The 14,983-nt window shown below is 41.4% G+C and overlaps 1 protein-coding gene across 6 annotated transcripts in view; it reads left to right on the top strand.

Moving 5' to 3' along the window:
• Map7d2 (MAP7 domain containing 2) overlaps nt 1-14,983 on the top strand; it is a 124,140-nt gene that overhangs the window by 56,691 nt on the left and 52,466 nt on the right. The gene's annotated exons all lie outside the window — the stretch shown is intronic.

The raw sequence follows: 14,983 nt of genomic DNA, 5'->3' as shown, positions 1-14,983 counted from the left end.
CATACCCTTGTATCAGGTGATCATTTTTTATTCATAAGGTATAATGACTCGTCTTTTAGAATGAACAATGTAGCAGTTTGTCAGTTTCCAACAGTATAGAATACTTACTTTTTATTATACATTTAGTGTTTCTTAAAGTCTTTGCTTATTACTATATACATTCACTTCTTTTTTATAATAAAATATAATAAGATAAAATAAAAACGAACACATCCAAGTTAGACAAGACAGACAAACAGAAGGAAAAGAGCCCAAGAGAAGGAACAAGAATCAGAGACCTACTCATTTGAACACTCAAGAATTTCATAAAAAACACTAAACTGGGAACCATATTATATACACAGAGGACCTGGTGCGGACCTGTGCAGGGCCTGTGCATACTGCCTCAGTTTCTGTGAGTTCATAGGAGCTTTGATCATGTTGATTTAGAGGGCCTTGTTTTCCTGGTGTTTGCCATCCTCTCTAGCTCTTAACACTTTCTACCTCCTCTTCCATTGGGGTTTCCTAAGCCCTGAGGGGACGGACTTCATGGAGACATCTCATTTAGGGTTGAACATTCCAAGGTCTCTCACTTTCTGCATAATGTCTGGCTGTGAGTCTCTATTTCTTCCTATCAGTTGCAGGAGGAAGCATCTCTGATGATGGCTGAGCAAGGCACTGACTGATCTATGGGTATAGCAGCTTGTCATCAGGAGTCATTTTATTGCTACATATTTTGTTTATTTGTTTTGTTTTTAGAACAGTATTACTTGGTTTTCCCCTAGGTTCCTAGACTATCTAGTCTCAGGTTCTTGGTCACCCAAGGAGTATGGGTTCTATTTTGTGGAGTGGGCCTTAAATCTAATCAGATATTGGTTGGTTACTCCCACAAGCTTTGTATCACCATTGCCCTAGTATATTTGCAAGCAGGACACCATTGTAAATCAGAGGGTTTGTGGCTAACTTGGTGTTTATGGTTCTCTTTTGGTAGCATGCAAAGTACCTTCCTATATCAGAATTTAGTGGTAAAGGCTCTATGTGGGTACCAGCTCGACTTCTTCATCTTCAATGATTTGTGTACCTTCAGCAGTGGGACCTAGCTGTCAGTTTGTGGATAGCAACCTATATTCTGGCAACAGCTTGGGTTATATAGGGATTCCCACGAGACTCCTGTGGCTAACAGCTCAATTAGATGTAACCCAATTCCAGTACTGGAAGCTTCATTTGGTGACCACACATGTCCAGTGCTCCCTGGTTGTCAGTTCAGTCTCTGTGACCACCTGTGAGTCCAGGTTAGTTGATTCTGTGGGTTTTCTTATGAATGATACCCTTGACCCCTCTGGCTCCTACAGATCTTCTTCCCTCTCTTCTGCAGGATTCCCTGAGCTCAGCCTAATGTTCGACTGTGGGTCTGCATCTGTTTCCATCAGTTGCTAGGTGAAGCTTCTCTGATGACAGCTGGTTAGGCACCAGTCTATGAGTGTAACAGAATATCATTAGGAATCATTTCATTGACTTTTTGGGGTTTGGTTCTATCCTAGGTGCTTGGTTCTATCCTAGGTCTCTGGGATGTCCAGCCTCTGAGTCCTAGCCCTCCAGGCAGTGTCAGGGGTGAACTTCCTCTGGTATGGATCTCAAGCTGCAACAGTCATTGGTTCGCCACTCCTACAGTTGAAGGTTTTGTGGCTGGATTATTGTCCCTGTCCTTCAATTGGAAGTCTTGCCTGGCTAGAGATTGCCAGTTCAGGCTCTGTATCCCCCATTGCTAGGAGTCTTAGCTAGGGTCATCCTCATAGATTCCTGAGAGTTTCCATTGCACTGGGTTTCTAGCTCTTCTCAGAGATGCCCCCAGATTCTAATTGTCTTTCCTAGTACTCTCTCCCTCCATCTTCCACCACCTGATACCTCCTGTTCTCATCCCCACCCTAGCATCCAGACTCCTTGTTTATCTTTGTGCCTGCACTCTTAGTTCCATTCAGAAAGTCCTCTCCTGTGCCAGTGTGTTCAAGGCTATCCCCCACTTTCTCTTTTTATCAGATTCAGTTTATCTGGTTTTATGTTGAGGTCTTTGATCCGTTTGGACTTGATTTTTGTTCAAGGGGATATGGATGGATCTATTTTCATTCTTCTACATTCAGACATCCAGTTTGACCAGCATCATTTGTTGAAGATACCGTCTTTTTTCAGGTATGTGTTTGTAGCTTCTTTATCAAAAACCAGTTGTCCCTGGGTGTGTGAATTTATGTCTGGGTCTTCAATTTAATTCCATTGATCAACATGTCTCTTTTTGTGCCAATACCATGGTGTTTTTATTACTGTATCTCTGTAGTACAGCTTGAAATTGGAGATAGAGATATCTCCCACAGTTCTTTTATTATTCAGTATTACTTTAGATATCCTGAGTTTTTTGTGTTTCCATGTGAAGCTATAAAAAATGTCCTTTCAAAATCTGTTGGAATTGTGATGGAATTAATTGACTTGCTAGATTGCTTTCAGTAGGATGGCTGTTTTTACTATATTAATCCTACTGATCCATGAGCATGGGAAATCTTTCCATCTTCTGATATCTTCAGTTTATTTTTTCAGTGACTTGCAGTTTTTATTATACAAGTCTTTACTTACCTGAGTTGCCCCAAGACATTTTATATTATTTGAGGCTATTGTGAAAGATGTTGTTTTCCTGATTTCTGTTTGCCATTTATATATAGGAGGGCTACTAATTTTTGTGAGTTAATTTTGTATCCAGCTACTCTGCTGAAAATGCTTATCAGATATAGGTGTTTCCTAGTGGAATTTTTAGATTCACTTATGTATACTATTATATCATCTGCAAATAAAGATACTTTGACTTCTTCCTTTCTAATTTGTATCCCCTTGATCTCCTTAAGTTTGTCTTATTGCTCTAGATAAGACTTCAGGTACTATATTGAATAGCTATGGAGAGAGTGGACAACCTTGTCTTGTTCCTGATTTTAGTGGAGTTGCTTTGAGTTTCTCTCCATTTAATTTAATGTTGGTTATAGGCTTACTGCAAATTGTCTTTTTTATGCTTTGATATGTCTCTTGTATCCCTGATCTCTCCAAGACTTTTAACATGAAGGGATGTTGGATTTTTTTCAAGGCCTTTTCAGCATCTAATGAGATGATCCTATGGTTTTTGTCTTTCAGTTTGTTTATATGGTGGATTACATTTATAGATTTATGTATATTGACCATCCCTGAATCTCTGGGCTGAAGCCTACTTGATCATTTTAGATGATCTTTTTGATGTATTCTTGGATTCACTTTGCAAGTATTTTATTGGGAAATTGTGCATCTTATTAAGGAAATTGGTCTGTAATTCTTTTTCTTTGTTGGGTCTTTGGGTCTTTATGTAGTTTGGGTATCAGGGTAACTGTGACCTCATAAAACAAATTGAGCAGTGTTCCACCTGTTCCTATTTTATGGAATAATTTGAGGAGTATTGTCATTAACTCTTTTTTGAAAGTCTGATAAGATTATGTGCTAAAACCATCTGACCCTGGGCTTTTATTTTTGGTTGGGAGACTTTTAATTCTGCTTTTATTTCACTAGGGGTTATAGACCTATTTAAATTGCTTATCTGATGTTTTAAACTTTATGTCTTTTTAAAAAATGATTTATTTTATGTCTTTTATATCGTGTATCTTGATCCTGTTCATTTCTCTGTCGTTTCTCATCTGCCCTCCGTCTCTACAACCCCCCCCAAATAAAACAAAATTTAAGAGAAAAAGAGGAAAATAAAATTAAAAAAGAAAAAATTACAAATCTCATCATGGAAGCTGTAGTGTGACACAATGAGTCATGTTGTAAACCCCTCTGTCCATACATCTTTACTTGCAAGTGTTCATTGTAAAGAGTCATTGGTCTGGTTTGAGGCCTCTGGTTCTAACTACACTATCAATGATGGGCCCTCACTAGGGTTCCTCCTGGATATCCTGTTGTTGCCCTGTTGTTCAGAGAGTTGTGGAGCTGCTGCAGCTTTTGGCCTGCCAGTTAGATCCCTTCAGATCCCTTCATGTGCTCCAGCTGATCATAAATGGGGTGGATGATAGGACAGGTCAAGTCATAATAACCCTGGGTTTTGGTCTGGGCAGCTGTAGAGTTGGTCCACCAGATGTGAAATGGGGACAGCTCTCACATGCTTACAACTTCAGGGCTGGCTCACCCACACCTGCGCTAACAGTGTTGGCTCTCCCACTCTTATGACCACAGGGCCCACTCTCCCACTTGCCCCAGATGTTGATTGGGGGTGAGGTGGGGAGGGGGCAGTGAGGGCAACTCTCCCCTGACCATGCATCCACAAGACAGATGGGTAATAGGGACAGGTCTCCCATGCCCACAATTTCAGGGCTGGCTCACTCACACCTGCACTCACCGAATTGGCTCTAATGTACTGCCCTGGTGGAGTGCAGGGCCTGCTCTCCCAAGTGTTGCAGTTGGTGAGGGTCTGGGATAGCTCTCGAACTGTTATGACTGTAGGACCAGCTCTCTCCCCTGCCTCAGGCATTGATGGGGGGGAGCTCTTCCCCATGCTTATCTGATCTTGATTTAACTTTGGTAAGTGGTATGTATCAAGAAAATTACCCATTTCCTTTAGATTTTCCAATTTGATGGAATTCAGATTTTAAAAATATGTCGTTATGATTCTATGATTTTCTCAGTGTCTGTTTTTATGTCCCCTGTTTTATTTTTAATTTTTAAAATTTGCATATTCTCTCTGCCTTTTAGTTAATTTTGGAAAGGGTTTGGCAGTATTGAAAACCAACTCTGTTTTATTGATTCTTTGTATTGGTTTTTTGTTTGTTTGTTTCTATTTTATTGATTTCAGTTTGATTATTACTTGCTGTCTACTCCTTTGGGTGTCTGATTTCTTCTTTTATTCTAGAGTTTTCATGTGTGCTGTTAAGTTACTATTATGAGATCTTCTCTTTTTTTAATGTAGGCACTTGGTGCTATGATCTTGCCTCTTAGAACCACCTTCATTGTGTCCCATAAGTCTGGGTATTCTGTGTTTTCATTTTCCTCTAATTCTAAAATAGTTTTTCATTTCTTTCTTTATTTCTGTCTTGACCCATTTTTCATTCAGTAGAGAGTTGTTCAGTTTTCATGAGTTTGTAAACTTTTTGTTGTTTCTGTTGTTATTAATAATCAGCTTTAATCTATGGTGGTCTGATAGGATACAGGGAGTTACTTCAGTTTCCTTGTATCTGTTGAGGCTTGCTTTGTTTCCAGGTACGTGGTTGATTTGGAGAAAGTTTCTCCAGTTACAGAGAAGAAGGTATATTCTTTTATGTTTGGGTCAAATGTTCTGTAATATTTGTTAGGTCCATTTGGTTTATAACATCTGTAACCTCCAGCATTTCTGTTTAGTTTTTGTTTGGATGACCTGTCTGTTGATGAGAGTGAGTATTGAAATCACCCACTCTCAGTGCATGAGGGTCAATATATGATTTAAGCTGTAGATGATGGGGCCGGTAATGGCAAAAGATACCCCAAGTTCTCAGCACAAAGGAGATTTATTTGCCCCAGAGGGACAAAGGGCAAGGAATAAGACATAAAGACAGGAGATAGAGGATGAGGGAGAAGGGGAAGGGATATTTGTCCTTGGGTTGGAGGACAAGACAGGATAGGGGACTGATGGACAGACAAAAGACTGCCTCTGGATAGAGAGGAGACATGGCAGTTTATAAAGATAAAAAGGTTCTCATTTCCCACTCTTTGCCCTCTGCTACACACACCCCCACACCCAGTCCGCTCATGTAGATCTCATCCACTTCTCCTTCACTGGGTCATCCATGTGTCCCTCCTAGGATCCTTTCCTGTTAGCTAGCCTCTCTGGAGCTGTGGGTTGCAGTCTGGCCATCCCTTCCCTCACATCTGGTATCCATTTATGAGTGAGTACATACTATGTTTGTCCTTCTGAGTCTGGGTTACCTCACTCAGGATGATATTTTCTAGTTCCATCCATTTGCCTGCAAATTTCGTTTATATCATTGTTTTTCACTGCTGAGTAGTATTCTATTGTGTATATTTGCCACATTTTCTTTATCCATTCTTCAGTTGAATGAGAACATAGGGAAATGGGAGGGTCGAGCTGGAACAGGGACAGAGTGGGAGGCCAGGGAGGGAGATACCATGATAGATGAGAACATCATGGGAAAAGGAAGAGGCAGGCTGCTGGGGAGGCTCTCAGGAACCCACAAGGAGGATACCACCTTGGACTGCTGGCAGTGGTCCGGAGAGTGCCTGGACTGGTCTACTCTGGTGACCGGTCTAGTGAATACCCTAACTATCATCATTGAGCCTTTGTTCAGTGACTGATGGAGACAGATGCAGAGATCCATAGCCAGGCACCAGGCTGAGCTCCGAGAATCCAGTTGATGAGAGAGAGGAGGGATTCTGCAGGCAGGGAACGTCGAGATCATGATGGAAAGAAGTACAGAGATGACTGGCCACACTAGTGGAGGCCCATGAACTGTGGACTGGTGGCTGTGGACCCCCATGGGACTGGACTAGGCCCTCTGGATATGGAAGATGGTTGTTTGGCTTGAACTGTTTGGGGGGCACCCAGGCAGGGGGATCAGGATCTGTCCCTGGTGCATGGGCAGGCTTTTGGGAATCCGGTGCCTATGGTGTGGCACCTTACACAGCCTTGGTACAGTGGGAAGTGGCCTGGACCTGCCTAGGCTCAGTGTGCCAGGCTCTGCTGACTCCCCATGGGAGACCTTGATGTGGGAGATGTGGGGATGTGGGGTGGTTTGAGAGAGAGGGCTGTGGGGTGGGAGGAGGGAGGAGGTGGGATCTGTGAGTGGTATGTAGAGTGAGTAGAAATAATAAAGAAAATGGAAAAAAGAAAAAGGTAAAAGGGGAAACCCTGTGTTAGGATGAGGTGCTAAATTTTGATTGGGCACATTAATTAGGTGAGCCACAGGGGACGTTTGATTGCTGGCCTTCAATACTATAGTAGCTGGACCTTGGTAGTCAGCCTCAGGAGGAGGAAGTAGCCAAATAAGGGAATGGACCTTGGGGGCCAGCTTGAGGAGTGTAATCTAACAGTTTCTAGCAAGGCAGAGGGAATGGGGGAGAAGCCAAGGCCATGTTTCCCCACTCTGGCTGGCTAGAGTCCCTTCAGCAGAAGTGTATCTTTTATGAACCTGGGTGGCCTTGTTTTTGGTGCATAGATGATAAGAATTGCAGTGTCCTTTTGTGGATTTTTCCTGTGATGAATATTTAGTGTCCTTCTGTAGTTGGTTGTTTGTACTCTTTGCTCTTTGCGGTGGTGGGGGTAGGGGGTGGGGGGGTTTCTCCACCCACTCCCCAAGAAATCACACACAGAGGCTTATTCTTACTTATGAACGCCTAGCCTTAGCTTGTCTTATTTCTTGCCAGCTTTTCTTTTTTTTAATTTTTTTTCATTTTCTTTATTAAGAAATTTTCTACTCACTCCACATACCATCCACAGATCCCCCACTCCTCCCTCTCCCACCCTCCAGCCCTCTTTTCCGAGCTACCCCGCATCCCCACATCCCCCAAATCGAGGTCTCCCATGGGGAGTCAGCAGAGCTCAGCTCACTGAGCCTAGGCAGGTCCAAGCCCCTTCCTACTGCACCAAGGCTGTGCAAGGTGTCACACCACAGGCACCAGATTCACAGAAACCTGCCCATAGACCAGGGACAGATCCCAATCTCCCTGCCTGGGTGCCCCCAAACAGTTCGAGCCAAACAACCATCTTCCATATCCAGAGGGCCTAGTCCAGTCCCATGGGGGCTTCACAGCTACCAGTCCACAGTTCATGGGCTTCCACTAGTGTGACCGGTCATCTCTTCACGTCCTCCCATCATGGTCTCGACATCCCTTGCCTGCAGTATCTCTCCTCTTTCTCATCAACTGGATTCCCGGAGCTCAGCCTGGTGTCTGGCCATGGATCTCTGCATCTTATCTGCCTCCATCAGTCACTGGACAAACTTGCCAGCTTTTCTTAATTTATCCTATCTACCATTGCCTCTGGGCTTTTATCTTTATCCTGTATACCTTTCTTTACTTCAACACATCTTTGCATCATTAAATAACTATTCCAAAGCATAAACAAATGTAACACATCTTAAAATAATATTCCACAACATCCTTATCCATCTCTTCTGCTTAGTTTTGGTTTGAAGTCTATTTTTTCAGATATTAAAATGGCTAAACCAGCTTGTTTCTTAGGTCTATTTGCTAGAAATACCTTTTTTCATCCTTTTACCATGAGGTAATGTCTATCCTTGATATTGAAGTGTGTTTCTTGGATGCAACAGAAGGATGGATCCTGTTTTCACATCCATTCTGTTAGTCTGTCTTCTTATTGGGAAATTGGCATCATTTATGTTGAGAGCTATCAATGAGAAGTGTTTGTTGATTCCTGTTATTTTGTTGTTGTTGGTGGTGGTGGTAGTGGTGGTGGTGGTGGTGGTGTGTGTGTTTCCCCTATTTTGATTTGTTGTTCTGGGATTGTTTATTCCCTGTATTTTCTTGGCTATAGTTAACCTTTTTAGGTTGGTATTTTCCTTCTAGTGCCTTCTCTAGGGCTGGGTTTGTAGATAGATATTAATTTTGGTTTTATCCTGGAATGTCTTATTTTCTCCATCTATGGTGATTGAAAGTTTTGCTGGGTATAGTACTCTGTGCTGGTGCTGTAGTTTCTTAAGAGTCTGTAGCACATCTGTCCAGGCACATCTGGCTTTAATAGTCCCCATTGAGAAGTCACATGTAATTCTAATAGGTTTGCCTTTATATGTTACTTGTTCTTTTTTCCATGTAGCTTTTAATATTCTTTCTTTGTTCTCTACATTTAGTGTTTTGATTATGTGCTGAGAGGACTTTCTTTTCTGATCCAATCTATTTAGTATTCTGTATGCTTCTTGTACTTTGATATAGGCATCTCCTTTAGGTTAGAGAAATTTTCTTCTATGAGTTTGTTGAAAATATTTTCTATGCCTTTGACCTGGGTTTTTTCTTCTTTCTTCAGTCTTATTATTATTAGATTTGGTATTTTCATAATATCCCAGATTTTCTGAATATTTTGTACTAGGATTTTTTTATTTAACATTTTCTTTGACAAAGGTATCTATTTGTTCTATTGTGTCTCCAATGCCCGAGAGTCTCTATTTCATCTTTTGTATTCTGTTGTTGAGGCTTGTCTATGAGGTTCTTGTTCAAGTTCCTAAATTTTTCATTTCCAGATTTCCCTCAGTTTGGGTTTTCCTTATTGATTCCTTTTCCACTTTCAAGGCCTTATACTGTTTTATTCATATCCCTCCACTGTTTGTTTGTGTTTTCATAGATTTCTTTAAGTGATTTATTCATTTCCTATTTAAGAACCTCTAATATACTCATAAAGGTTGAAGTCCTTGTCTTTGGCTTTCTACTTTAAGCTGCGATCCTTTCTTAGCTATATTGCATTTCTTAGGGCCTACTCTGGTAGGGTTGCTGTGCTCTAGTTACTGGGAGACATACTATCTTGGCTGTTAATGATTGTATTTTTATGCTGGCATCTAGACATTTAGGATTGGGATGATTGTAATTCTAGGTGCTGATATTTTGTCTTGTCTTTGTCAGGTGGTTATTTTGTACCTTGGTTTCTGTTGGCCTTTCTGGTTCTTAGGAGACAGTGGTTGCTGTGTGTTGCCTGGTAGGAAATTCTTCTGGGATCTTGATAGGTGTGGCTGCTGGAAGTTTTAGGTAAAATGTGTTTCTGAGTATTGGCAGATGACACTTAGGAATGGGGATGGGCTGAGGGGGACCTGAAGGGGCCTACAGGAGGGAGGAAAACAGTGTGTTCCACCAGGCTCTGCGAAGTTTACTGGGAATAGGGGCAGAGAGTGAGGAAAGACCACAGCAGAAGGTCTTCTACAGAGCTGAGGGATGAGTTCAGGGGATTGGACTTGGAGGAATGGAGAAGGAGGTGAAGATCTGAAGTTAGCTTACTTGTTTAGGTGGTGAGTGAGTTACTTGTTTAGGTGGTGAGTGTGGCTTGTCAGTTCCCAGGGAGTGTCTGCTGGAGTTGGGGGCTGGGACTGGGATAAAAACAATGAGTAGGGGGAGGGAGACTAGGAGGGGAAGATCCGTGTGGTCTCCTGGAGATGGGGGCCATTTGGAAGGGAGACTGCAGCAGAGCTGGGGACGAAACTGGAGGATTGGATTTGGAAGAGCAAAGGGAGTGGTGGGAATCTCTGGTTAGCCTACCTGCTTCCCTAGCCAGAGTCCACTTTCTATTTTTTTAATTTTAAAGAGGACATACGAACATCGACCATGCACTGAACCACATATATCAAAACCCACCTTTGCCTGTAAAGTGGCACCTATTTATGGTGATTTATTTGTTTTTCTTAGCAGATGAAGGTCTGAGCAAAGCTGTTCCCTGTGGTTCACTGTTGCTGACTTAATTCTGATTGTTGTGGCTTTTTCTGATCTCAGTTTATACCTCATTCTTATCACTAAGCAACTGGTAGCTAGAGCAAATCATATAACCCCCTCCCAACTGTTTCCTCAGACCCAAACAAGGGTACAGGGACTGAAGAAGGTGACTTGTAAAAGTGCCCAGCAAGCACCTTGTACAGAGCAATCGCTAGAAATGTGAGACTCTCTCCAGTTATTTCAGCTGACTTTGGTGGAGACAAGGTCAAGATAGAGCTCCAGAAGACATGAAACAGTCTATGTACTATTAAAAAAAGTAAGCCACATGGAAATAGAGGCTGAAGGTTCAGAAGTTCAAGTTTATCCTTGGTTTCATAGACAGTTTGAGACTAACTCAGGCTATATAACACCATGTTTCAATAAAATATAAAAAAAATCTGCATGAAAAATCCAAAAAACAAAACAAAACAACATTCACATAGGCTTCATGGTACAGGTCTGTAATTCTAGCTACTTAGGAGTCTGGGACAGTAGGATCAAAAGTTCTCAGGATATCTCTTGGCTATAGAACAAGTTCAAGGATAGCTTGAGCAATTTAGCAGGACTCTATCTCAGTGTAAACAGTTTCAAAAGAAGACTGAGGGTACAACTCAGCGATAGAGCACTTTCCTAACACGTGCATCCCTAGGTTCAATCCTCAGTATTGGGGGGGGGCAGTGTATAAGAAGCTGTTTGAGTAACTTAAGATAGATTTATCCATTCTTAGCCTGTATGTTTTTCATGAGTCACTGGACTTGCCTATGTTCTTCCTTTCCCATCCTCCATTCCTTGATGACTTAGAGTTTGTCCCTTTTCTCCCTGGCCTTCCTATTTTAATTCTTGACATCCTGCTGGATTGCTGATTCAAGAGAAAGCTTGTAACTACTTCTTCCAGAAAGGAACATTATGAAGTGTCACATTAGATGCTTCTCATGCTTCAGCACATCCTGCAGTGTCACAGGGGTCCACTTTGGAGGCAATTCCTGCTCATAGTTTTTCTTTATAGAACATTAATGTTAGAGGCACTTAATGTAGTCAGTCTCATATTCCTTGTTAATGAGGGGATGTTATGTTAGATGCTTGGTCCTGATACCACTTAACCTTTAGTAGTTTAACTTCTGGATGTTTTCTGGTTCTATGCTTTCTTTGATCCCCAATGTAGTAAAGGACATAATCTGACCTCTTGTCGGCATTAACACAACCTGAAATCACTTTTCTCTTCTTCCTAGGAACTCCATGGCATAGCTTTAGCAGGTCAGGTCTATGCTGAGAGCTGGGCTTTGTAAGGTTGTGTAGCAACCCAAGAAAGCAGAAGCTTACCTCTGTCACCTGCTCCCACCCTCAGGGCCTCAGGAGCTACCCAGGTGTAGCTTAGGGACTTTCCACACATAGGGTAACAAGTTAACTACATCAGGGTATACTGCTGATACAGAAACTTAGTGTTTTCATGAGTCATCTTCAGGGCAGTGGGATTGCTCTGCACTGCACTGTGGAAGTCCTCTAAAGGAAGCCTTCTGTGATCAACTCTGTGGTTCTTGGAGATCTCAATGAGGGCTGTTGAATGCTCAGCACCTGGCTCTAGAATGATTTTTTTCCCTCAGTGCTGAATTTAAGTTCTTTTAGTCATGTTCTGTCTCTATCAACCAAGAAAACACTTCAGTGGAAAGGTTATTTATCTGATATAGGCTATTTTGCTTCTCTAGCCTATTGGAAAGTGTTGCAGGAGTCTTATGTCTCTGGGTCTGATACTTTGAAGATCATAAGTCGGTCAGCTCCTCTCTCCCTTGCAGCCCTTCCCTGTTTCATATTCCTATGATGGCATGATGTTGTTCTAAACTTCTGTGTCCCAACACAGAAGTGGATGATCTCAGTATCCCTTAGTATTACACTAGGGGTTTAAGAATGGCCAGAACAAAAAAAAATGATTCTGAAGTGAAACCATTAATGATTCAGATACATCAAGACCAGATCATCTGGCATGACATTCCGTTTTCTGTAAGGCAAAACCAACACCCTGACTTAGAAATCTTGAGAACTGGCAGGAGAGCAGTGGCAGTAGTTGTCCCATGGAGGGAGCCATATCCACTATCCATTTGAGACCCCGTCCTTGAACTAACTAATATGCTTGGTAGAAGTCACCTTTACTTCCTATAGAAGCTGCTAGAACAAGTTCTTGCCACCTTAAGTTATGGTGGACAATTGAATATGCTCACCTAATCTTCATTCAATTAGCTTCTTGCCTGATTGCCCTGTAAGGTGGGATTTAGAGAAAGAACAACTCTATTTCTTGTGCTAAACAAATAACTAAGAAAATCTTCTTTCAAAGAGTAGCTTCACCTCTTTAAGTTAGGTTGACACATCTAAACTTTTCACACTGTCATTGCTTAGTAGCTAATAAAATAAACCTGGGTATAAAACAAGAAGTGTATTAATTTAACTAAACAAAAACTTGACTCAGCTGAAGTCTGGCCACTCTTAGAGGGACTTGGCTGACCACGGGACTGGATATAGAAAGCTGTTTGTAGAGAGGAGAGCTCCTGTGAAGCCTGTTGTGGACCACTGGGGGATTGTCTTTACAGTGTCATCCATGAACACATACAGTAAAAGTAGTAGGAAAGGTATAGCTTGTTCTCTGTCTCTCTCTCCTCTGTTTCCTCCTCTCCTGCCTCCTCCCTCCCCCGACACCCAGGCAGCAGTGTCTAGATCATTCTGTGCTAGAGGACTTTTCCTGACTTACTTTTTTAAAATACTAATTCTAGTTTTAATTAACATGGAACATATGGGTTTTATTTTCACTATATATATATATATATATATATATATATATATATATATATATATATAATTGTGTCTTGGTCATATTTATTTCCTGATACCTTTCTCTACTCCTCCTTCCCCCAATAGACCCTTTTCTAGTTTCATGTTGCATATATGTATGTATGTATGTATATATGGTTTAATACAAATTCCACATCTGAAAAAAAGTGATATTTTGTATTTATTTTCCCACATTATCCTTTCTTGTTACCCCATCTCTTTTTATAACTCTTCTTTCCCTCAGTCCCCCTTCTACTTTTATGTCATGTATATTTATATATGTGCATTTATATTTAAATATAGTTTATATGTATGAGAAAAAACATATTTTGTGTCTCTCTGAGTCTGGCTTGTTTTGCTTATCATGATCTTTAGTTCTAGCAATTTTACTGCAAGTGACATAATTTCATTCTTCATCATTGCTAAATAAAACTTTGCCGGGCGTTGGTGGCGCACACCTTTAATCCCAGCACGCGGGAGGCAGAGCCAGGTAGATCTCTGTGAGTTCGAGGCCAGCCTGGGCTACCAGGTGAGCTCCAGGAAAGGCGCAAAGCTTCACAGAGAAACCCTGTCTCGAAAAACCAAAAAAAAAAAAAAAAACTTCATTGTGGGGGCTGGAGAGATTACTCAATGGTTAAGAGCACTCGCTGCTCTTGAAGAGGACTCAGATTAGATTCCTAGCACCCGTATGGTGGTTCTCAACCATCAAGGGAATCTGGCTCCCTTTTCATTACTCCATGGGCACCAGGCACACACACAGTGCTCTTATGTACCTTCAGGCAAAATACTTAAACACATGAAATAAAAAAAAATCTTTAAAAAGTGCATTGTATATAAATAGCACATTTTCTTCTCGAATCACTTGCCTTTAAGTTTTAAGTTGGTATATAAATTAATGGGTTTCATTATGGTACTTTTTGTGGTTTTTCGAGACAGGGTTTCTCTGTGTAGCTTTGTACCTTTCCTGGAACTCGGAACTCACTTGGTAGCCCAGGCTGGCCTTGAACTCAGAGATCCACCTGCCTCTGCCTCCCAAGTGCTGGGATTAAAGGCATGGGCCCAGCTGGCACTTCTTTATAAAAATAATTTATTTTGATTTTTATTTATGTGTATGTCGGGAGTGGTACATGCATCTGACCTGTGGAGGCCAGAAAGGGGCTTCAGATTCTCCTGGAGCTGGAGTTACAGGCAGTTGTGAACTACCTGACATGGGTACTGGGAACCAAACGTGGATCTTCCGCAAAGCAGTGCACACTCTAAAACACTGAACCATCTCTCCAGGTGCATTATGGCACTTTCTTGCTCTAGTCCCTTTCTCCCATATTATCTTGATCTATTCATCTATTAATAGGTATCTAGGGTGGTTGCCTATCTTGGCTATTGTAAATTCTGTAGCTGTAAACATGGATGTGTCCTCCAGGTATGTGTGCACTACTGATAAAACTGGGTCTTTCCTATGGTTGATGTAGTTTTAATTCTAACTCCATAGTGGCTATACTCATTTTCATTTCTGGTAACAGTATGAAAGGGGGTCCTTTCCCCAACATCCTTGCCAGCATTTGTTGTAATTTGTTTTCTTAATGATAGCCAATCCTCTTATGGTATGATAGAATTACAATGAAGCTTTAATTGGCATTTCCTTAATGGCTAGGGATATTGAATATTTTACAAATATTTATTGGCCATTTCAATTTCTTCATTTTGAGAATCATCTGGTTAATTCATTTGCCCATTA

Source organism: Peromyscus leucopus, chromosome X, assembly GCF_004664715.2.
Source record: "Peromyscus leucopus breed LL Stock chromosome X, UCI_PerLeu_2.1, whole genome shotgun sequence".
NCBI classification, from domain to species: Eukaryota; Metazoa; Chordata; class Mammalia; order Rodentia; family Cricetidae; genus Peromyscus; species Peromyscus leucopus.
This window is presented reverse-complemented; position numbering and strand designations above follow the sequence as displayed.